Here is a 23325-nt window from a genome sequence, read left to right on the forward strand (position 1 = left end):
ATCGTTTCCTTTGTCTTTTATTTTGTTTCTTTTATCTTTCTCCTTTCATAGAAAAATTCCCTAGTAGAGTCTGTTTGGTCAGAACAAGTGAGAATTGACTTCAAAATATGCCATCAGCTTTCCAATTATGCCAGATGAGATCTGACTAGTACATCCAAATGGTATAGTCAGCAAGGAACAAGCGCGAGGCCAATGTCAAGAAAGATATCCCCAGCAAAAGGGAATTGACAAAGGAGTGACGAGTGTCAAGAAGGATATCCTTGCCAAAACCAAGGTTATAAACCTCAAGGCCAAGGCCCATGAACAGAGCAAGGAGAGCAGTGAGCATGATTTGGCGAAATCCATACTAGACTAAAAGGTCGGGGAAATGCCAGTTTCCGAGCTGTGCCACAAAAGAAGAGGGATATCCCAAGCAGAAAGTGATTATCCCCAGCAAATAATATCATCCCCAACAAGTTGTGCAACGCAGAGCAAGGAAGGAAAAAGGGAAAACTATCCCAGCAGGAGTATCACAACAAACCACCATGTTTTAAACTAACAAATTCTGTTTGATTTGAAGCAGGTAAAGGAAATGGCATTGAGGCTAGAAATGCATGCCACAAGGGATATTATCAAACTGGGGCAGAAAATTTTCCTTCCATTTAGAAGATTTTCTGGAAGTCAGGTACCCATTCGGGGAAGAATAAAGATAACGCCAGTCTCAAGGGAAGTGGTCTTAAACCAATGTTGCCCCCAACATAATAAGTTTCAATGGAGGAAGTCGTTCCCCAGCAAATGGATGAAACTTGAGCTTAGAAAAAGCAAGAGGCCAGCATCATTCCCAACAGCCTTCCGAAGAGTGAAGCACCAATTTTGAAGGAATCAGAATCCCCCAGCAGTGTTATCCTCAACAGCGATATCCCCAGCTGATAACATTTTATCCCCCAACAGGTAAGTAAATAATTCCTCAGCAGTGTTATCCCCAACAAGTTTTCGAGGTAAGACATTTTTCAAGTTTTTTTTCTTTGGGTTCATCCGCCCTCGAATAGGATATGTCGGGTTCATCCGCCCTCGAATAGGATATTTCGGGTTCATCCGCCCTCGAATAGGATATGTCAGGTTCATCCGCCCTCGAACAGGATATGTCGGGTTCATCCGCCCTCGAACAGGATATGTCGGGTTCATCCGCCCTCGAACAAGATATGTCAGGTTCATCCGCCCTCGAACAAGATATGTCGGATTCATCCGCCCTCAAATAGGATATGTCGGATTCATCCGCACTTAAATAGGATATGCCGGGTTCATCTGCCCTCAAATAGGATATGTCGGGTTCATCCGCCCTCAAATAGGATAGTTTGGGTTCATCCGCCCTCAAATAGGATGTTATTTTCAAAGTTATTGATGAAGACAGGCGCCCACCTGAATAACGAGAGGAATACATTTCTGTCTTTTCATTTCTGTTCTAGGTTACCCACCAGTATAATACGGGCATATCATTTTTCATGTCTTTATTATTAGGCGCCCACCTGCATAACAAGGGAATACATTTCATGTCTTTACCAACAGGCGCCCACCTGAATAACGAGAGGAATACTTTTATGTCTTAGTTTAGACAGGCGCCCACCTGAATAACGAGAGGAATACTTTTTGTCTGTGCATTTCATATTTTAGGCGCCCACCTGTATAACAAGGGAATACATTTTGTGTCTTTACCATTAGGCGCCCACCTGTATAACAAGGGAATACATTCCACGTCTTTACCCATAGGAGATGCATTTCCTCCTAAGTTTGTTTTAGTTTCACCCATAGGAGATGCATTTCCTCCTAAGTTTGTTTTTACCCATAGGAGATGTATTTCCTCCTAAGTTTGTTTTTTACCCATAGGAGATGTATTTCCTCCTAAGTTATTTTTACCCATAGGAGAGGCATTTCCTCCTAAGTTTAGTTTTACCCATAGGAGATGCATTTCCTCCTAAGTTTGTTTTTTACCCATAGGAGATGTATTTCCTCCTAAAGTTTATTTTTACCCATAGGAGATGCATTTCCTCCTAAGTTTGTTTAGTTTCACCCATAGGAGAGGCATTTCCTCCTAAGTTTGTCTTTACCCAGAGGAGATGTATTTCCTCCTAAAGTTTATTTTTACCAATAGGAGACGCATTTACTAAGTTAAGTTTCACCAATAGGAGACGCACTTCCTAAGTTAAGTTTCACCAATAGGAGACGCACTTCCTAAGTTAAGTTTCACCAATAGGAGACACACTTCCTAAGTTAAGTTTCACCAATAGGAGACGTACTTCCTAAGTTAAGTTTCACCAACAGGAGACGCACATCCTAAGTTAAGTTTCACCAATAGGAGACGCACTTCCTAAGTTAAGTTTCACCAATAGGAGACGCACTTCCTAAGTTAAGTTTCACCAATAGGAGACGCACTTCCTAAGTTAAGTTTCACCAACAGGAGACGCACATCCTAAGTTAGTTTCACCAACAGGAGACGCACTTCCTAAGTTAGCTTCACCAACAGGAGACGCACATCCTAAGTAAGTTTCACCAAGAGGAGACGCACATCCTAAGTTAGTTTCACCAACAGGAGACGCACATCCTAAGTAAGTTTCACCAACAGGAGACGCACATCCTAAGTTAAGTTTCACCAACAGGAGACGCACATCCTAAGTTAGTTTCACCAACAGGAGACGCACATCCTAAGTTAGTTTCACCAACAGGAGACGCACATCCTAAGTAAGTTTCACCAACAGGAGACGCACATCCTAAGTTAAGTTTCACCAAGAGGAGACGCACATCCTAAGTAAGTTTCACTAAGAGGAGACGCACTTCCTAAGTTAGTTTCACCAAGAGGAGACGCACGTCCTAAGTAAGTTTTACCAATAGGAGACGCACTTCCTAAGAATAGTTTTACCAATAGGAGACGCACTTCCTAAGTTTAGTTTTTCCCAATAGGAGACGCACTTCCTAAAGTTATTGTACCCAATAGGAGACGCACTTCCTTAAGTTTAGTTTTGCCCATAGGAGACGCACTTCCTAAGTTTACTTTTACCCCATAGGAGACGCACTTCCTAAGTTTACTTTTACCCCATAGGAGACGCACTTCCTAAATTAAGATTTCACGCATAGGAGACGCACTTCCTAAATTATTTTCATTCATAGGAGACGCACTTCCTAGTTCAAAATCATTAAGGTTTCACCCATAGGAGACGCACTTCCTAAGACTATTTTACCCCTAGGAGACACACTTCCTAAGTTTAATTTCATGCATAGGAAACGTACTTCCTGAATTAAGTTTTCATTATTAGGAGACGCACTTCCTAGTCTGGTTCGCTCAGGTTATACTTTTGCTTTAGGAGACACACTTCCTAGTCTGGTTCATTTAAGATTTCATTCGTAGGAGACGCATTTCCTAGTTTGAGTCATTGAGATTTTACCCATAAGAGGCACACTTCCTAATATCGATAGTCCATTTATAGGAGACGCACTTCCTAGTTTGGCTTTTTCAGATTATATTTTATTTCAGGAGACGCACTTCCGGAATTGAGATTTCACCCTTAGGAGATACACCTCCTAGTTTGATTCATTTTAAGTTCGACCATAGGAGACGCACTTCCTAGTCTAGTTTATTGAACTTTTACCTGTAGGAGACGCACTTCCTAATCAAGGTCTTTCAAGTTTTTTTAGGAGACGCACTTCCTAAAATCGAGATTTTATTCATAGGAGACGCACTTCCTAGTTCTAGTCACTGAAGTTTTCACCCCAAGGAGACGCACTTCCTAGTTTAGTTCATTCCGATTCAACCATAGAAGAAGCACTTTCTAGTTTGAGTCATCGAGGTTTTTATTTTAGCAGACACATTTGCTAGCAAGGGTTTTTGGTTTTACTCGTAGGAGATGCACATCCAAGTCTAGTCTTTAGTTTACTCTCATCATTGCATCAGTAGTATAAATATGTTACAATTTTGCTAACGACTCACAACTCTTCCCAGTGCAAACCGAGGTTAGGAAATTTTCGTTTGTTTTGTTTGTTTTGGTGGTAGGATCCCGCCTGGAAAATAGAGGTTGTTAAATTCAAGATGATGAAGCCAGGCGCCCACCTGTATAACGAGAGGAATACTTTTCAGTCTTCACATTTCATGCCAGGCGCCCACCTGTATAACGAGAGGAATACATTCAGTCTTTACATTTCAAGCGTTGAAGCTGGGAGCCCGCCCAGATAACAGAGGCATACATTTCAGCATTAATTTTCAAGTATTGAAGTTGGGAGCCCGCCCATACAACAGAGGCACACATTTCAAGATCAAGTCAGAGGACAATAAAACAGAGGGTTACAACAGGAATCCCCAGCAGGAAACAATAAAAATCCCCAGCACCGGGAAGCAAAAGGATGCAACAAGAGGTCCCAGCACAAACTCAAGTGCATGTGTCAAAAGGAAGAAAAGCATCTGAAGAAAAGCACCGGAGGAAACACAAGCCGACAAGAAAGCAAGGCAACAAGAACAAATTTTAGTCTAGCCTAGCTTCTTGTTTTCTTTTAAACACGGTGTAACAAGGAGATCGGTAAGCAGTGATAACAGCATGCAACAGCAGTAACATTGCAGTCTCACGGTAGTCCCAGCTACCAAAACTTCCCGAACTACATTGACCTGATTCCTGTTTAGCCCAAGATATGTAGGAAACCTTTGAAGCAAAGGTTCGGTCAAATCTTTTTCAAAAAAAAAAAAAAAATGCTTCACACGGAGTACTCGGATAGGCAAAAATCGCTCGCTTTATCTTTGCACGAAAACCCTTCGTGTCTTCGGGCAAAGAGGGGCAGCTGTAAGCACGTGATTTTTGCCCTATATGAGAATTACTCCCAAAAAATTCAAAAATAAAATAATTTTTCTTGGTGTGCAATTTTTGTGATATTTTGTGTAACTATTTGTATGTTTGTCTATGCATGTTTATTTGTTAAATTAATAAAAAATACAAAATATGTCGCATTTTGCATGTAGGATTTAATTCTACAATTGTTAGTAATTAAATTTGTTTACAAAAATTAAAAATTACAAAAATAGGCATCTTTTGCATTTTTAGCATTTAATGTCCAAATGAACAATTTTATGCTTAATTATTACTTAATTGTGCGTTAATTGTTATTGGAAGTTAATTTGCGCTTTTATAACTTAATTTAGTTCTTAATAATAATTTAAGTACTTTTATAATTTAGTTTTAGAAAAATAAAAGAAGAAAAGAGAACAAAAATACAAAGAAAAATCGGATTGGGCCACTTCTTCAATTTCAAACCACAGGCCCAAATAATTGCCCAACTTTCCCCATGACCCGGTCCACTTCAAACCGGGTCGACCCGGTCCGCTCCATTAACCCAACACCCCTTCTTCATTTTTGTCCAACACAAAACAAAACCAAAAAAATAAAAAATAAAAGGTGAATTATCACTATTAATAGTTTTATTTTTTGTTTTTTTTATATATAAAAAATCCGAAAATATTTTATTTTATTTTATTTTTATTTTTTAAAAAAATATATAATAATTTCGGGAATGATTTTAAAAAAAAATAAGAAAAAGGGAAGTATTGAATAAAAAAAATATAAAAGTAAAAATAGGTGAAATTCTCTCTTTTTTTTAAAAAAAAGTAAGAGAATGTAGAAAATTTAAAAAAATAAAAAGTTTTGTGGAAGTTTTTAAAAAATTTAAAAGTAAAAGAAGGTTGGAATTAAAAAATAAATATAAAGGTATCTGAAAATTTAAAAAATTTAAAGTAATTGAAAGTAGCATTTTTGAAAGAAAAAGAAAAGATAGTGGTTTGTTTTTTAAAGAAAAGTTAAATAAAGTGAGATTCTCTTTTAAAAAAATAAAAAGTGGGATTTTAAATAAGATAAAGTAATTAAAGTTGGAATTTTAAAAATAAAAGTAAATAAAGGTGGGATTTCTTTTTCTAAAAAAATAAAAGCAATTTGTAAGTGGGATTTCTTTTAATTAAAAAAATAATAAAATAATAAAAAAAATCAAATCTGAAAATTTCGAAAATTTTGCTATAAATAGAAGAGAAAATTTAGGAAGAAGAGAGTTGAAAAAAGAGGAAAAACTAGATAGAGAGAAGAAGAAAAGAGGGGGCGGAGAGAGCACTATACACTCGATATACACTCTGGATACACAGAATATACAAGGACAGAGTTCATTTTTGAGAGAGTAAAAAAGATAGAAACAAATTTTCTGAAATATTGAGAGCGGAAGAACGCCATAGAGAGTTCAAATCTAGAAAGAAAAAAATAAAGAGAGATTTCCGCACTATTTGTCTTCTCCATTTTTACTAGTTTTCTCCGTGTTGCTGGGATTTCTGGACTGAGGTGTTGAAGTTACTGTGTTGGGCTTTCTGCTGCTGTATGTTGCTGTGTTACATACTACTTTGCTGATCTTCTTCTTCTTGTACTGTCATTTCCAGGTACACATTTGTACACTCTCGGCTTGAAGCGAAATGAAATATTAATCAGGCTTTGTTCCTGTTGAATCCCTCCTGTTTAGATTTGTGTTTGAATATAATTTTCCTTTCTTTGTATAAAAATATAGTCGATTAATTAATGAGTAATGGGCTTGCATATGTATAACTTCTTCATCTAATAATTTTAGTTTAAATTAATCAAATACTAGTTAATTTGTTTTTGATATTATGGTGTGTCAATCTCATGTTCCAGTATTATTGAATAATAGAATATAGAATGAAAGCAATTTTTCTTTGTACAAACTCGATCGCAATTTTCCATTCACATTAGCCGTAAACTAATAACTAATAAGTTATTTTTTTTCAGCATGTAATTAATTAAGAAATTTTCTTTTATTTTTAGAGACAAACTTAATAGAAGAAATGTAGTCACTATAGGTTTATCTTTAAAAATAAGAATGAGATGAGCCTCGCCAAATAAAAATACAAAATTGCGGGGCCCTCAGTAAATATTTGCTTTATATTGCTTAGACTTCGGGATGGACCATTTAGCAAAATTCCACGGCCCTACCCAAAGTAGATGATACGCTAGTCGCTTTAAGCGCGCCTTTAATAATTTAATTTTCTTAAACTCGGGTGCACATTGATGTGACCCAAATCCAAATCTCAACGGAGTCAAAGTGTGTCGACGACCACGGGTACATTGATTGTAACGCGGTTCGAGATACATTTTCACAACGTTGCAATTTCTTGTAAAAAATAATAATAATAATTATGAAAGCGGTAAAAAGTTAAAATTTGCACATAAGTTCATATTTGTATTAAATCAGATAATAAAGCCAAATATGACAGTTGAGCGATCGTGCTAGAACCACGGAACTCGGGAATGCCTAACACCTTCTCCCGGGTTAACAGAATTCCTTATCCGGATTTCTGGTGCGCAGACTGTAATATGGAGTCATTCTTTTCCTCGATTCGGGATTAAAATTGGTGACTTGGGACACCCTAAATCTCCCAAGTGGCGACCCTGAAATAAATAAATAAATCCCTTTTCGATTGTCCTTTAATTGGAAAAAACTCCCTTGTACCCACGCGGGTACGGAAAAAGGAGGCGTGACAATGATAACGTGGATGAGATTCAACTCGAACCTCAAGTATAAAGGAGAGGCCGACCGCCTCATGATAATATCCCAAACCCTCCCCCACCTCCAGCAAGGGTAGCACACCGGGTGTTGCCCAACGAAGTCTATGCAAATGCAATAGTCCTGCCTTATATTAGGGCGGGCAACTTTCAAATAACCAATGTCATGCTTACACTCTTGGAACAAAGGGATTTCTTCACCGGAGCTCCACACCAAAATGCCTAAAAGCATCTCAAAGCTTTTGTTGATACGTGTTGGGAGAGCAAGCAAAACCAACGTTTCTGAGGACGCACTGAGGTTAAGACTATTCCCTTTTTCTCTAAGGGGGAAGGATTTGGATTGGCTAGAAAGGTTACCCAACCATTCCATCACTACTTGGGATGAGTTGGCCGAGAAATTCATCGCAAAGTTCTTTTTTCCGGGGCATATGGTGACGCTAAGAGATGAGATCCTTTCTTTTAAAAAAGAGCCAAATGAACCACTTCATGAGATTTGGGAAAGGTATCAGAATGATTAAAAAGTGTCCGAATAATGATATGACCGAAGTAATGATCCAACAAACATTCTACCATGGCATAAATACAACAAACTACTGTATGGTTAACCAACTTGCTGGGGGGAACTTCATGAACACGCCATATGCCGAAGCGTGTGAAATACTTGATGAGATGGAGGATACCTCTTCGGCGTGGCAAAGTCGAGGTAATGTGTCACAAGGTGACCCTAATATTATTCACCTACACAAGGAGCTCCATGACCATGACTAAGCTATAGCCGAGTTGACTACTACCATGAACCAATTGGCCAAAGCTTAGTTGCAACAAGTTCAAGGGCCAAAACAAGTGAATGCCGTGGAAGGAGTGAATATGATGATCAACAAGAGAAGGCAACGAGGTCAACAAGTTCAAAATAATCCGGACCAATTTGAGCAAAGTGGTAGTGGTTACAATCAATATGATTCCTTTGATGATCAAAGTGAAGATGTGCAATATGTCAACAATTATCAAGGTCAACAGGGCAATGCTCCGAATCAACAACAGTGGAGATCACAAGGAAATTGGGGAAATCAATGTCAACAAGGCAATTGGAATAGTAGAAACAATAACAACCAAGCAATTGGGGGAACAACAACAATCAAAATTGGGGTAACCAAGGAAATCAAGGCAATTGGGGGGGGGGGGGGCAACAATAATAGTAATTGGGGAGGCAATAACAATCAAGGGGGTTGGAACAACAATAATGAAGAGAATTGGGGGCCGGGCTTCAAAGGCCTCCGATGTATCAATAACCAAACAACCCTCCTCCATATCCATCACAAGGTCCTAGCTCTTCTAGTAATGAGATGGGATGGATTGAATCCATGTTCGAGCAAATGATGAAGAAAAATGCCGACTCTAATGCCCAATTGGCTTCCCACAACACTTCGATCCGCAACTTGCAAGTCCAACTTGGCCAAGTTTCTCAAGCTTTGAATATTAGACCTAAGGGGGCACTACCAAGTGATACGGTAGTAAAATCGAAGGGTGGAAACAATACGGGCCATGCTATGGCGGTGACTACAAGAAGTGGTAGAGGTAGAGTTGCTAGTACCTCTAATCCAAGAAAGATTGTGATTGATGATGTGTTAGTGCAAGATGATGATGAACCAAGCAATGATTTGCAAGTGAATTATGAGAATGTGAATGATGAAGTGAGGATAGACATTGATGACAACATAGAGGAGACACAAATGATGTGAACCCGTCTAGGGAACATGTGATAGACATACCGAAAATGGTAGTGCCCAAAGCCAAGGCTCCCTTGGCAAGGCCTCCTCCACCATATCCTCGAAGGCTTGCAAATCAAAACAATGAGAATTAGTTTAATAAATTCATTGATACGATGAAAAGTTTGTCCATAAATGTGCCTTTGGTTGAAGCTCTAGAACAAATGCCAGGATATGCCAAGTTTATGAAAGACTTGGTAACAAAGAAGAGATCCATGAATTGTGAAATGATCAAAATGACGCATCCAGTGAGTGCCATTGTACACTCCATGTCTCCAAATCTAGAAGACCCTGGTGCCTTTACAATCCCATGCACTATTGGTAGTGCCGATTTCACCAAAGCTTTGTGCGACTTAGGGGCAAACATTAACTTGATGCCATACTCTATGTTCAAGACATTGATGATTAAACAACTAAGGCCCACATAAATGAGGTTGCAAATGGCAGACATAACAATGAAGAGGCTATTGGGGATAATTGATGATGTGCTAGTTCGGGTCAACAAGTTCATACTTCCCGCAGATTTTGTGATACTCGATTATGAGGTTGACTACGAGGTACCGATCATATTGGGGAGACCTTTCCTAGCTACAGGGAAGGCCTTACATGATGTGGAAGCAAGGGATCTCACCTTCCGGGTGGGTGATGAAAACGTTGTGTGCCATGTTTGCAAGTCAATGAGGTAGCCTAATAGCAACGAAATGTGTTCGTTTATGGATCTTGTGACCGAAGTGATTGTTAAAGACACAAGTGCTACGATTAATGTGGAAGACCCATTGGAAGCTATGTTATTGAATCATGATGTGGATGAGAAGGAAGGCTTGGTTGAATATGTCAATGCTTTGCAAGGAATGTGTTCATATACATATGATCCCCGGAAACTTTCCTTGGACCTTGAGAATCGGAAGACTCCACCAACAAATCCCTCAATCGAGGAGCCTTCCATATTGGAGTTGAAGCCTTTGCCTTCACACCTCAGGCATGAGTTCTTAGGCCTTTGTTTCACTTTACCTGTTATTTTTTCCTCGTGCTTAACTAACGTGCAGATAGATGCCACCCTTGCGGTGCTCTAAAGGAGGAAGAACACAATAGGTTGGACATTGGTGGATATTCGGGGATATAAGCCCCACCTTTTGCATGCACAAAATCATATTGGAGGAAGATGCCAAACCCTTCGTGGAACATCAAAGAAGGTTGAATGAGGCCATGCAAGAGGTTGTCAAGAAAGAGGTTATCAAGTGGTTGGATGCTGGGGTTGTCTACCCCATTTATGATAGCTCATGGACTTCACCAGTACAATGTGTCCCAAATAAAGGGTGCATGAATGTGATTACAAATGACAACAATGAGTTAATCCCCATAAGAACTGTCACCGGTTGGAGGGTATGCATGGATTATAGGAAGCTTAGCAAAGTGACTTGGAAGAACCATTTTCCACTTTCATTACTTGATCAAATGTTGGATAGGTTAGCCAGACGTTCTTATTATTACTTCTTGGATGGGTATTCCGGATATAACCAGATTCTTATTGCACCTGAAAACCAAGATAAAAACACATTAACTTTTCCGTATGGTACATTTGCATTCTCAAGGATGCCGTTTGGTTTGTGTAATGCATCGGTTAATTTTTAGCGGTGTGTGATGGCAATATTCACGGATATGATGGAGGACTTCCTCAAGGTTTTCTTTGATGATTTCTCTATTTTAGGGAATTCTTTTAATGAGTGTTTGGGTAATCTTGATAAAGTCTTGGCACGTTATGAAGAGACCAACTTGGTGCTTAATTAGGAGAAGTGTCACTTTATGGTTGAGGAGGGCATTGTCCTCGGCCATAAGATCTCCAAGAATGGTATTGAAGTGGACAAAGCAAAAATTGAAGTGATATCAAAACTCCCTCCTCCTACTTCCATCAAAGGAGTGAGGAGCTTTCTAGGTCATGCGGGGTTCTACCACCAGTTCATCAAGGATTCTCAAAGGTGGTGAACCCCTTGTTCAAGTTGTTGGAAAAAGATGCAAATTTTGGGTTCAATGAAGATTGTATAAAAGCATTTGAGCTACTCAAGTATAGGTTGACTACCACTCCCATCATAACCGCACCAAATTGAAGCTTACCATTTGAGCTCATGTGTGATGCTAGTGACGTGGCGGTAGGAACGGTGTTGGGGAAACGAATCAACAAGATATTCCATACAGTCTACTATGCTAGTAAGACCATGAATGACGCCCAAGTCAACTATATGGTGACCAAGAAAGAACTCCTAGCTGTTGTCTTTGCTATGGAAAAGTTTTGCCCGTACCTCATGGGTACCAAAGTGATTGTTCACACCAATCACGCGACGCTTCGTTATTTAATGAGTAAAAAGGACTCAAAGGCTAGATTGATGAGGTGGGTACTTCTTCTAGAGGAGTTTGATCTTGAAATCATAGATCGAAGAGGGAGTGAGAATAAAGCGGCAGACCACTTATCCCGTTTGGAAGAGGAGGGGAGGCCTCATGATGGCCTTGAAATTAATGATTCGTTTCTGGATGAACAACTCCTTTTCATGTCTTTGATTGGGATGCCTTGGTTTGCCGATGTGTCTAACTATCTTGTAAGTGGAATTATCCCGAATGAGTTCTCTTCAAACTAAAGAAGGAAGCTTAAATGAGATTGTTTGGATTATTATTGGGACGAGCCTTATCTTTTCATAATTTGCAAGCGTTCCATTCCTCGCCTTATGGTGGTCACCATGGTGGGGCGAGAACTGCTACAAAGGTCCTAAGTTGTGGATTCTATTAGCCTACCTTGTACAAAGATGCTAGCGAGCTTGTTAAGAAATGTGGTGATTGCCAAAGAGCCGATGGGATTTCCAAGAAGAATGAGATGCCTATCACTACCATCATTGAGATTGACATTTTTGATGTGTGGGGTATCGACTTTATGGGTCCATTTGTGAGTTCATGTGGGAACACTTATATTCTTGTTGCTGTGGATTATGTCTCCAAGTGGGTTGAAGCTGTGGCTTTGCCCAGCAATGAAGAACGGAGTTTGGTGGCCTTCTTGAAAAAAAACATATTCACAAGGTTCGGCACCCCAAGGGCCATCATTAGTAATGGGGGTTCTCATTTTTGCAACAAAGCCTGTGACACTTTACTCTCCAAGTATGATGTCACTCACAAGGTGTCAACCCTCTATCACCCCCAGGCAAGTGGACAGGTTTAGGTCTCCAATAGGGAGATCAAGCGTATTCTATCCAAGACTGTCAATGCAAATGGGACTGATTGGTCAAGGAGGCCTTGTTCACTTATTCGACTCTCGGTTACGGATGTTTCCGGGAAAGCTAAAGTAAAAATGGAGCGGTCCCTTTGAAGTGGTGCATGTAACTCCTTTTGGTGCTCTAGATTTGAAAAACAAGAATGGTGAGATCTTTAAAGTCAATGGACATCGAGTGAAGCACTACCTTGGTAAGGTTGATGATGGCCACGTTGTGGCATTGATCCATTTCAAGTGAATGATAGTAACATGCATCATGTCACAACGTTAAATCAGGCGCTTTTTAAGAGGCAACCCATGTATTTTTCTTTCTTTTGATTTTCTTTTTAGATTAGGCATTATTTTGGACCAACTGGTTGTGCAGTGTGTGTAGGACTTGGTTTGGAAGTGCAAGAAATTGATAAGGTACAAAGTGGGCTAAGTGACAAAAGTTCACGGACCGCACCCAGTTTTACGCGGTCCGCGGGAGCATTTCGTAGCCGCACATTTTTGTGTGCGGACGAGTAGTTGAGATGAGTAAAAATGCCAACTCTCTAAAGTTGGACTGTCAAAAATCCTTCAGAGTTCGCAGCCGCATTCACATTTTTGCGGGCAATGGTGTTTTCGTGGTCGCGACCATTATTCCGCGGATCGCGCCCAGGTACTTGAAGCTGCTCTACATAAGGTAACAAAGTGCGGACCGCGATAGAATTCGTGGTCGTGCTCAAAAAATGGTTCGTTCTCGTGGTGAAGGAGCCAAATCAAAAGGTAGTGCAGAATACTCTCGAGGAAGGGGTAAAGGAAAGACTAAGCTACCCCTAGCAGTGCAAAAGTCCATCGGCAAGTTAAGAGCCTCCATCAAAGTTACAGATAAAGATGTAGATCATTCGGATACAAGTGAATATTTCCCATCCCGGGAAGCTTCGGAAGGAGACTCCATGCTAACACATGTTCCCACACATTTCCCGGAGAAGATGCATTTAGTTGATGAGCCCACCTCCTATGAGGGCTCACTTGAGGGTTCATCTGAGGGCTCGGGAGAGGGTAGTGCAGATCCTGAACCTTTTTCCGCCCATGCTTCCCCAGCTCTTATTAATGTTGATAATGACGAGGTCCCGGATGACGGGAGAGGGGGTGATACCAATGTTCGGGGTTTGGCCAGGTCAAGAAAATTGCAGGTGTGGCAGGATAGGTTTGTGAGCGAGAAAACGTATATGAAATTCCGGGAATGGTTTCCCCAAAGGTCGCTCACCCTTGAGCGACAGTTCGTAGAAAGAGACCTCCTTCCTCACAATCCAAATGTCAAGAGGCAGTTTGAGGAGAGAAAAGGGTGGAAGTTCTTCACCAGCAAAGTGCCGGATGCAAATGAATACCTTGTCAAAGAGTTCTACGCCAATGTTGCCCACATCAAAAATGACACTACTGTGACAAAGAACCAAAACTTGAAGATTCGGTTTGATGGCCACACTTTGAATGAATATGACGGGTTTGAGGATGTGGAGGCCGTGCAATACTTGGAGAAGCTAGCCCTAGATGAAGCAGCCCGATCATGGCTAGCAGAGATATTAGCCCCAGGGACGACACCGGTATGGCTCACAGCTGGAGTCCCAATAGCCTGAAACACCCTTAGCTTTAAAGGCAAAGGTGGACCACATTTGTATACAACAGGCTGGACCCGAGCCAACATGATAGTGTCCTCCCACTCTCCCGAGCAATCCTGATAGCTTCTATCATGGCAGGGTTTCCAATTAATGTGGGGAATCTCACGTACTATCACATCTCTAAAGCAATGGAAAAAGAGGAAAGGTCCTATCCCTACCCCAACTTCCTCACTATGTACTTCAAGGATCAAGGGGTCAAGAAGAAGCTCTATGACACAAAGACAAAGCCAAAATAGCCTTTCTCCTGGTATAGCCTCCAAGGACCAGACAACCCTAAAGCAAAGGTTAAAACTGCTATCTCCACTGGCCAGTCTGAAGATCCAAGGGTAGTGGTCACTGGGCCAGAGCCTTCAACAGTAGGGGGATCTTCAGCTGCCATACCTACTCCTTCATCCGAGCCATCCATCACCATACCATTATCTGTGCCCTCATCTTCCACCTACCTTCATACTGCACTGCAGGTTTCTCAGATGTTATCTAGCATCAACAACTGGATGCAGGCAGCTACATCCAAGCTGTCTATCTTATCCAGTGCAGTAGCAGCACAGTTAGCCCCAACACAGTTTTAGGTACCTCCATTAGTGGATAAGTCATTAAAGAAGCTTCTAGACAACCAGAAGAAGATCCTGGATACTTTGGATACACACAGAAATGCTATAAAGGATCTGGGCAAGCAAGTGAAGAAGATGAAGAAAACTCGAGCCTCAAAGGAGTCAATGGAGCTATTGAAGAAAGAGGTAGAGAGGTTTACTTCTGCTGGAGACATCACATTGGACTTGCTCCTGGTGGAGCAAGTCCCAGTAGTACAGGCAGCAGAGCATGAGGCACCAGCAGCTGGACAGTCTGAGGAGCCAGCTGCCACTACACATACTACTGAAGAGATGATCCAGATGCTCCGCAACCCCGTGGTCCCCCAGTCAGATTTGGAGATCTAGTTAGAGGACCCAGAGGGAGTTGTTGATCCTATGAAGTCCGAGGACCCTACTCATGTGCCTGACCCGATGCAAACAGATACCACATAGGGAGTTTTCTTCTCTAACCCTTTCCCTATTTTTATTTTTATATTAGCATTGAGGACAATGTTATCTTTTATTTGGGGTGGTGGTGGTTCATTTTGATTGGTGATGATTTGATGACATTGTCATGTAATAACTATGATACTATTTTTCTCTATCTTTACTTCTCTTTATTTTTACTTTTGGTATGTATATATTCGTTACTTTCACATTTGGTATGTATATATTTTTACCATTTAATGTATATATTTATTTTCATTTATGTATATATTCGCTTTACTTCAAGTTTGTATATATTCAGTTTGATTTCCGTAGTTTGCTCCATAACTTCTTTCGTAATTTTACTTCATAGCTTCTTATTTCCTTTAGTAGTTTCTTTTTAAGTTGTTAGCTTCTTTTTACATTTTTTGTGAACAATAAGCCTTTGGTTTTCTGAATGCCACGGTTCTTTCCAAAGGTGGATGTTGTGTGAACTGGGTGGCTCTTCCCAACGATAGATGGCGTGACAACCTTCTTAACGGATTGAGTCCGTTTTTATTTTTGCTTTGATACATAGTAGTAATGAATAAAAGTGTCTCAGGCAGGCTTCACTTGGGCCTAGCACATTTATCTTCGACTTTATGGTTAGAAACAAGTTGATTTGCAAATAATAATTCTAGTTGTGACCTTTAGACTCTTGTATTAACTAAACAATCATCGAATGGCTTCTTGGAGCCATTTGTAATGCTCAATCTTAGCTGGGGTTGTTGTGGGCCCTCGACTATATTCTTTTTAACAATTCAACAGCTTGTGAGGTGAGGTATTGAATTGCAAGTCCAAGTTCCGTGCCAATAAGTCTAAAACTTTCCCTGAATGTTTGTCTAGGCAAAATTCTAAGTGTAGCTCGACTTGAGAAATGATTGTAGGCTCTCCTTGATACAATTTGAAACTTGAAAGCTTCTGTATCCTACCAATATGATATCCCTAGTCAACCCTTTTGAGCTGAAGCCCTTTTTCTTTCAATAACCACGCTACAAGCCTTTATCCGTTGTCTAATGACCCTCTCTTGGCACTCGATCTTTCCTTGGCATTCGTGATAAACAAGTGGCAAAAGCATACGTTTGGGGGAGAGACGAGGAATGTGAAAGTGATAAAAGGTACAAAAGCCAAAAAAAATGAAGAAAAGGGAAGGCAAAAGAAAAGAAAGAAAAGCCAAAAAGAAATGTGTCAAAAAGAAAGTGAATAAGATAGAAAAGTGAAGGGATTCAATGATGAAAGGAATGGAATGATTAGAAAAAATGATTATCATAAGCAAGAAAGAGTGACAACGTCTCTCTCTAGTTCCCCTAAGGAAGAAGAAAATGACTCAAAGAGTCAAGAAAGTATGAGATGAAACTAAAAAATGGAGTGCTTAAGGAAAGATGAAACCTTCATATGCCGATAAGTCCTACCTTGATCCAAAATCCTTCATTACATTCGTGCAAAAGCCCTATATGATTTCGAGTTGAGTGAGCTTACATTAATGGTGATTTACACAAGGGGCTAGCTTATGGTACTTAGAGCTGGACTTGTGACATTCCCCTGAGAGAGATGAGCGTACTTCTTCACAATCATTGTTTTGAGTGTTACAATTATAAAGTGAGATTTGCTTATAGAGAGTAGAGGAGAAAGAGTTTGGGTTCCAAAATGACCTACGTAATAGAGCGAGCTTCCTTGGTGAAATTAAGTCAACTCTTGATGCTCTAGTGTCGCAATAGACCTATAGTACTTAAAAGGTTTTGTGTTGTTGATAATTCATTTGTGTTGAGGGTAATTGCTAGTCCCAATTGATGCATGATTGGTTCACATTAGGGCAGCTGAAATATCCTTCTATTTTGCTTTAATGGAGGTAGGAATTGCCTTATTTGCTTGAGGACAAGCAAGCATTTAAGTTTGGGGGAGTTGATAAGTGGGGATTTTAACCTATTATTTGCTCTCTTTTACTTGCATTTTGGGCCTAAAATGCGTGAAGTTATTTTTGAAAACTAATGTAATATGCATACTTGCAGGAATTGATCAAAATGAGCCAAATGAGGCATAATTAACTCAAAAAGGAGTTAAATCTGGAATAAAAATCAAGACTGGGCCAGGAGACCTGAAACACGGACCGCACAAATATTGTGCGGCCGCAAAAGCCTCAATGCGACCACGATCACAAATACGTGGCCTGCAAAGTGAAGAATCAGATAGTGCAATTTTAAGGCCAAATGTTGAGCTAGGTCTACGCCATAAATATGCGGCCGCGAAAATCTCACCACGGCCGCGATTGGAATTATGCGGACTGCGGTGGATGAGATTCAAAGAGTTCACAAAATAAGGAGTGCGGTCCGCAGTAGAATTACGCGATCGCGACAATTCACCACACAGTCGCGATGCTCCCAAAAGAAACCTCAGCCCAGATCTAGAAGTCAAAAACACGGACCGCGATTAGTATTATGCGTCCATGAAAGAAAGAGTGCGGCCACAGTTAGAATTATGCGACCGCGAAACCTCCGCATGGGCATTTTTTTCCGAAAATTTTAGCTTAGTATAAATAGATCTTTTTGACATTTTTAGGAAAAGTTATATTTTAGCTGAGCACGTGAGACGACTGCTACTTCCATTTTGGGCAATTTTATATTAGATTCATCTATTAACATTATCTTTTCATCTTTTAATCTAGTATTATGGATTTTATATTTACTTCTTGTTTGAATCCTGCTATTTCCATGAGTAGCTAAACCCATAGCTAGGGCTGTGACCCAACTCTAGTGTGGGTATCTGATGGGTCTTGAATTTTAGGGCTTGAATGTGTATGGGTTAGTGATATTTAGCCTAGTTCTTGCTTGAACTATCAAATTGGTGGTTGCAAAAACTGATTTATGCCTTTAAGACTTAGTCTCTACTTGAGAAAGAGGGACTAAGTCTAGGAAAACTAGGCTAACAAGGAATTGGGGTGAACTCAAAAAATTGATATCCCCAATTAAAGAGTTAAACCTAGAAATAGTAATACCCGACTTGAACTAAAATCACTTGAATTGAATGAATACCTATTTGGACTTGAGAAAGCCAAATTGGGCAAAATCACTCAAATTACCGAGAGGTATAGAGTGAGTATCCGGGTGTGATAGCCATATTATGACCCCAATTAATCACACGATTACCTTAGATTCTTGATACCCGTTAGATATCCACCTAGGTGGAAGTCACTATCCTAGTCCCTTTAAACCCTTTAAAATCAACAACAAAAACATTGTGCCTAGTTTCAAATATTGCATGCTATAGAATAGAAGTAGAAGTAGAAAACAAACCAACCATTTGTGGAAGTGTAATTAAGAGCAAACCCGCATCTAGACTTGGATATAAACCTAATTCCAAACAAATTAACTACCTATGGATTTGATCCCGACCTAGTTGGGTAAAACTGCATCGACCATCCTCACTACTCAATAGTAGTGCAGGCTTGGACACGATCACCGTCTGAAGAAGAAAAGGCTTCGTCTGCTATTTTCGAGGGAAAGACATTGGAGCCCTCTTAGACTTCTTTCATTCCTACGAGGTGCCCAATTGGGGCCGATTTCAAGATCGAGAAAACTCCTTCCGTACCGAGTCTATGCAAGCCGGTCTCGAGGTATATATGCTCCATCATTGACAGTATCCTTCCCAAAGTCAAGGAAGATTGTAACTGAGCCGGCAAACACGTGGTGGTGCCTACGCCCAAGGAATCAATTACTACCCACATGGAGGGTTTTCTAAGTGTTTACACTTATCCTTTCACTTCGGGCCCTATAGACTCATTTATTATAACCTTTTGCAAAAGGTATGAAGTGACGCTTGGGCAGATTCATCCTTCATTTTGGAGTATTGTTATTCTACTTCGTTTGAGCAAGCTCGACAAGTGTCCCTACACTATCGACTATCTCATGCGTGTGTAAAGCCCCCGACTCTACCGAAGGGAATTGATAAAGCTTGCCGCCGGGATACTAAGGCCCCATTCTCGAGCATAGATAAAGACCGATACCGAGGTTGGTTGGGCCGGTTCATTCGAGTGAAGACCTCAGATCTAATCCCAGCCAAGAAAATGCTATTTTCTGAGAAATGGTACATGAAACGTAAGTGTAACTTCACATTTAAGATTTTACTTATTGCTTTTCCCTTTCCTCTCACCTAATTGATGTTTCGTGGTGCAGCTATCGCTCGGATGTCGGATGCAGTTCCTCGACTCAAGGAGTGGGTCAAGGGCATCGTATCATAGAACCCTACTCTGAGCGTGTATGGAGCGAACTTTCAAAGGGCCGGTAGGAGGCTCGTTCTCATGGTAAGATCCTTTCTTAGAGTTGACATCACTTGTGTTTCTTTCCAAGATTACACATTTCTTTTTCTTTGTTGGCCTTGGGAAAGATGTTGCGATGAGGACCCCATCCAGTGATGAAGATGTCCTCCCCCAACCACCTGCTCCGAAGCAGGACAAAGAGAAGAAAAGGAAATTGGCTTTGAGTTAACAGAACTCAAAGAGGCAGAAACAAAAAAAGAGGTAGGCGCGCAAACCTAAAGAAAGTACCGATGCCCAACCATCAGACTTAATTCAACAGTTGAGGGATGAGTTCGAAGAAGAAGAAGAAAATCCCAACTAGTGGATCGGGTGTGAATCCATATTGCATTGCCTTAAGTCAGGGAGGCTGCCGAGAGGGCATTGGCCGGGATCTCTAAACCAGAAAGGGGTGAGGCTGCTTTGCTAGAAGGTCGTTCTCATGATGGACCTCAGGGGGCGGTAGACCTTAACAACTTCTTAAATATGTTAGAATCCACCGCCTTGGAGGATGTCACCGGGTTTAGTGACTTACCGGTGCCAAAAAGGTACCATCGTCGGGAGCCAGTGGGTCTTCTTTAAGCCCAAGATTAGTGGATTAGTTCCCGGCCCCGATTGTTGACCATGACCAAAAACGGTCACTAGTTTTCCCTATCCCGGAGGATGCCTGAGTTTTCTATGCCCCCGTGGGGGTTGCTAGCTATCTTCAGTTCTTGTTGCCCGAAGAGGAACAGACCATGATGGATAAGGTGGAGCCTATTCAATGAAGCTCAATATGCATTGAATCGGGTAACTTCGAGTGTCTCTTTATTATTTATTTTAAATTTGAAGTTACAAATAATCGTAACACCTTTCTTTATGCTTGTAGGACTCGGTACTTCACCATGAAATATTCCTCTGATATTGGGAGGATTTTGCCCAACACAAGGCTGAGGTTCGAGAGCTTATTGAGAAGAGGGACACCTATAAGCTTCTCAGTAAGAAACTACAAGCTGGTTCGGAAGGAGCATGCCGAGTGGGTCGAGCAGGTAAATCGAATACTTGAAGATAGTAACGATGATTTGGACACAATGGCTAACGATCTGAATCTGCAAGTCCAAAAGAGGCTTGAATAGATTGGGCAGCTGCAAGTGCAGGTGGACACGATAAAAGCTGAGGCTGAGGAGTGGAAGAAAAATATGGACCTCTTAGCCTTGGAAAAGGGGGATGTCCAAGAACAACTGGCATCGGCCAAGGCCCAGATCCAAGCTGCAGAGGAAACGACCTTGACCCAGGCACAGACAATCGAAGAGAACCGGTCTCAGATTTCTAGCCAAGAAAATTTGGCCAAGGAACTTGAGGCGGCAAGGTTAGAGATTGTTGTGGTCAAGGCCAATGCTGATGAGAAGGTGGCCTAGCATAAGGCCGATGCTGAGGCGGATCAAGTCCAAGCGAGAAACTTGGTAGAACACATGATGTGGAAATCCCGAAGGGAGGCCCTTGAAGGAGTTCAAGCTCAGGGCTTCGACCTGCTGGCTGAGATCGAGAATGCCAGGTGTCCGAGGCCGAGGCCAGGAAGCTAGCTTATCCCTAGGAGGAGGATTCTGAGGGATCTGAAGACTTGTATGGTACCGAAGGTGATGAAGGCCCCGAAGGTGACAACCCAACTCACGGTGAAAATTAGGCCACTTAGGGTCTTTTTAGTAGGTTTTTCTTTGCCATTTTCGCTATTGTAAATTTGTGTATCGGATCCATTTGGACCTTGTAAAAAGAATTCTTGGTAAATATATACAATGCTTTCTTTCACTTTCAGCTTTTGAATTTTTCCCTTTGCTTTTTTATTTATTTTCACAAAGATAAAAAATGCCTTAGCATGAAATAATCATGTTATGTTTGAAAGTTCAAATAAGTCTCGCCTTCACTTTAATTTGTATTAAGGCATTTTTGGGGTTCGGTATTACCAGAAATTTCCTCCCAAAGTATGTAGCTGAGATTATAGTGCGCCAGGGGTAGCCTTTAGAACCGGTTATGGAAGATTTTCTTTTTTGAAGGCCTAGTTTTTGTTACGGGTCTCGGAAGTCTCCCATCCATGCTAATGTGGCCGTAGGATTTTGAGTTCGAGAGTCGCCTAGTGGGCTTGCTTTTCTGAGTTATCTAGGCTTGCCTAAGATAACAATACCTGACTGGGGATGGCCGTGGCCTTTAAAATTCTGGGGTTGCCTAATAGGTCTTATGCCCCCGATGTTTAATAGCTCGTTCTATTTGAGTTTATTTCTGGATGGCAGTCCCTGAGTGGGAGAATGATTATTCAATCTCAATTTAAAACGGCCTTTGAGCTTGTTACCTTTAGGGGATGGGAAGTAGGGGATTCGTTAAGAAAAATTAAATAAGAAATTTTTTAAACGACAAGATGATTGCAAGGAAGGTACTTCTCTTTATTATTGTGCAAAACAATTATACATGTATACATGCTTTATTCCAGGGCTCGAGCAGTCTATATGGGCTCGGTTCATTTGACAGTTTGGCCTTTATAATAAATCCTACCTATCGAGACCCTTCCATTATGAATTCATTTCCTTGCTAAAGTTGGTATCCGAGGGTAATGCCCCCTATTATTCGAGGTTGATTGTAGAGGAACCTCGAATATTGTTAGTACGATCTTCGACACCGATTCATGACTGGTATTTGATTCTAAGTTAGCACAATCCATTGTTGCTTCGTTAAAACCTTGCTGGAAAACCCATTTGGGAAAAAATCGGTCTGAGAAAAAATGAGTGCAACGCGTGCTTTTAAACCTAAAAACTTCATGTTGCTTTTTGTCGATCACCTGCAAGTGTTAGTCCGAAATAAAAGAAAATGAATGGGGTCATACCTTAGTAGTAATATCATTTTAGGTGAGTTACATTCCAATTGGTCGCTAGTTATTCTCCGTTCATCGTTCCAAGCTTATGGGATCCTTTCCTGGTGACCTCGAGAATCTAGTACGGTCCTTCCGAGTTCTATCCCAAATTCCCTTTGTTCGGATTCCGGGTGTTAGTGTGACCTTCCTTAGTACTAAGTCCCCGATGTTGAAGTATCGAAGGTTGGACCTTCAATTGTAATACCTCTCGATCTTTTGCTTTTGGGCAGCCAATCGAACAAGGGTAGCTTCACGCCTTTTTTATAATAGCTCCAGACTCGTATTCATGGCCTCGTCATTTGATCATTTCTTGTACATCAGAATCTGATACTTGACTTTGACCGATATTATAGCTTCTACGCCATAAAACAATGAGAATGGAGTAGCCCTGGTGCTGGACATCGAGGTGTGCGATATGGCCAAAGGACTTTGGGCAGCATCTCCTTCCATTTTACTTTGGAGTCGGTTAACCTTTTCTTAAGGTTTTGGATTATGTTTTTGTTGGTCGATTCGACTTGTCCATTCCCACTAGGGTGATAATATGTCGATAAGATTCTTTTAATCTTATGATCTTCGAGAAACTTGGTCACTTTGCTGCCAATAAATTATTTCCCATTGTCACATACAATTTCGGATGAAATCCCGAACCGACATATGATGTGATCCCAAATGAAGTCGATGACTTCCTTCTCCCTAACCTTCTCGTATGCCTGTGCTTCAACTCACTTAGAAAAATAGTCAGTCATAAATAAGATAAATTGAGCCTTACCCGGTGTCCATGGAAGAGGGCCGATGATGTCCATTTCCCACTTCGTGAATGGCCATGGTGACAAGACCAAATGCAGTAGCTCCCCCGGTTGGTGAATCATCGGAGCATGTCTTTTGCATTTGTCACATTTTC

This window comes from Nicotiana tabacum, chromosome 21 (assembly GCF_000715075.1).
Source record: "Nicotiana tabacum cultivar K326 chromosome 21, ASM71507v2, whole genome shotgun sequence".
Classification (NCBI taxonomy): Eukaryota; Viridiplantae; Streptophyta; class Magnoliopsida; order Solanales; family Solanaceae; genus Nicotiana; species Nicotiana tabacum.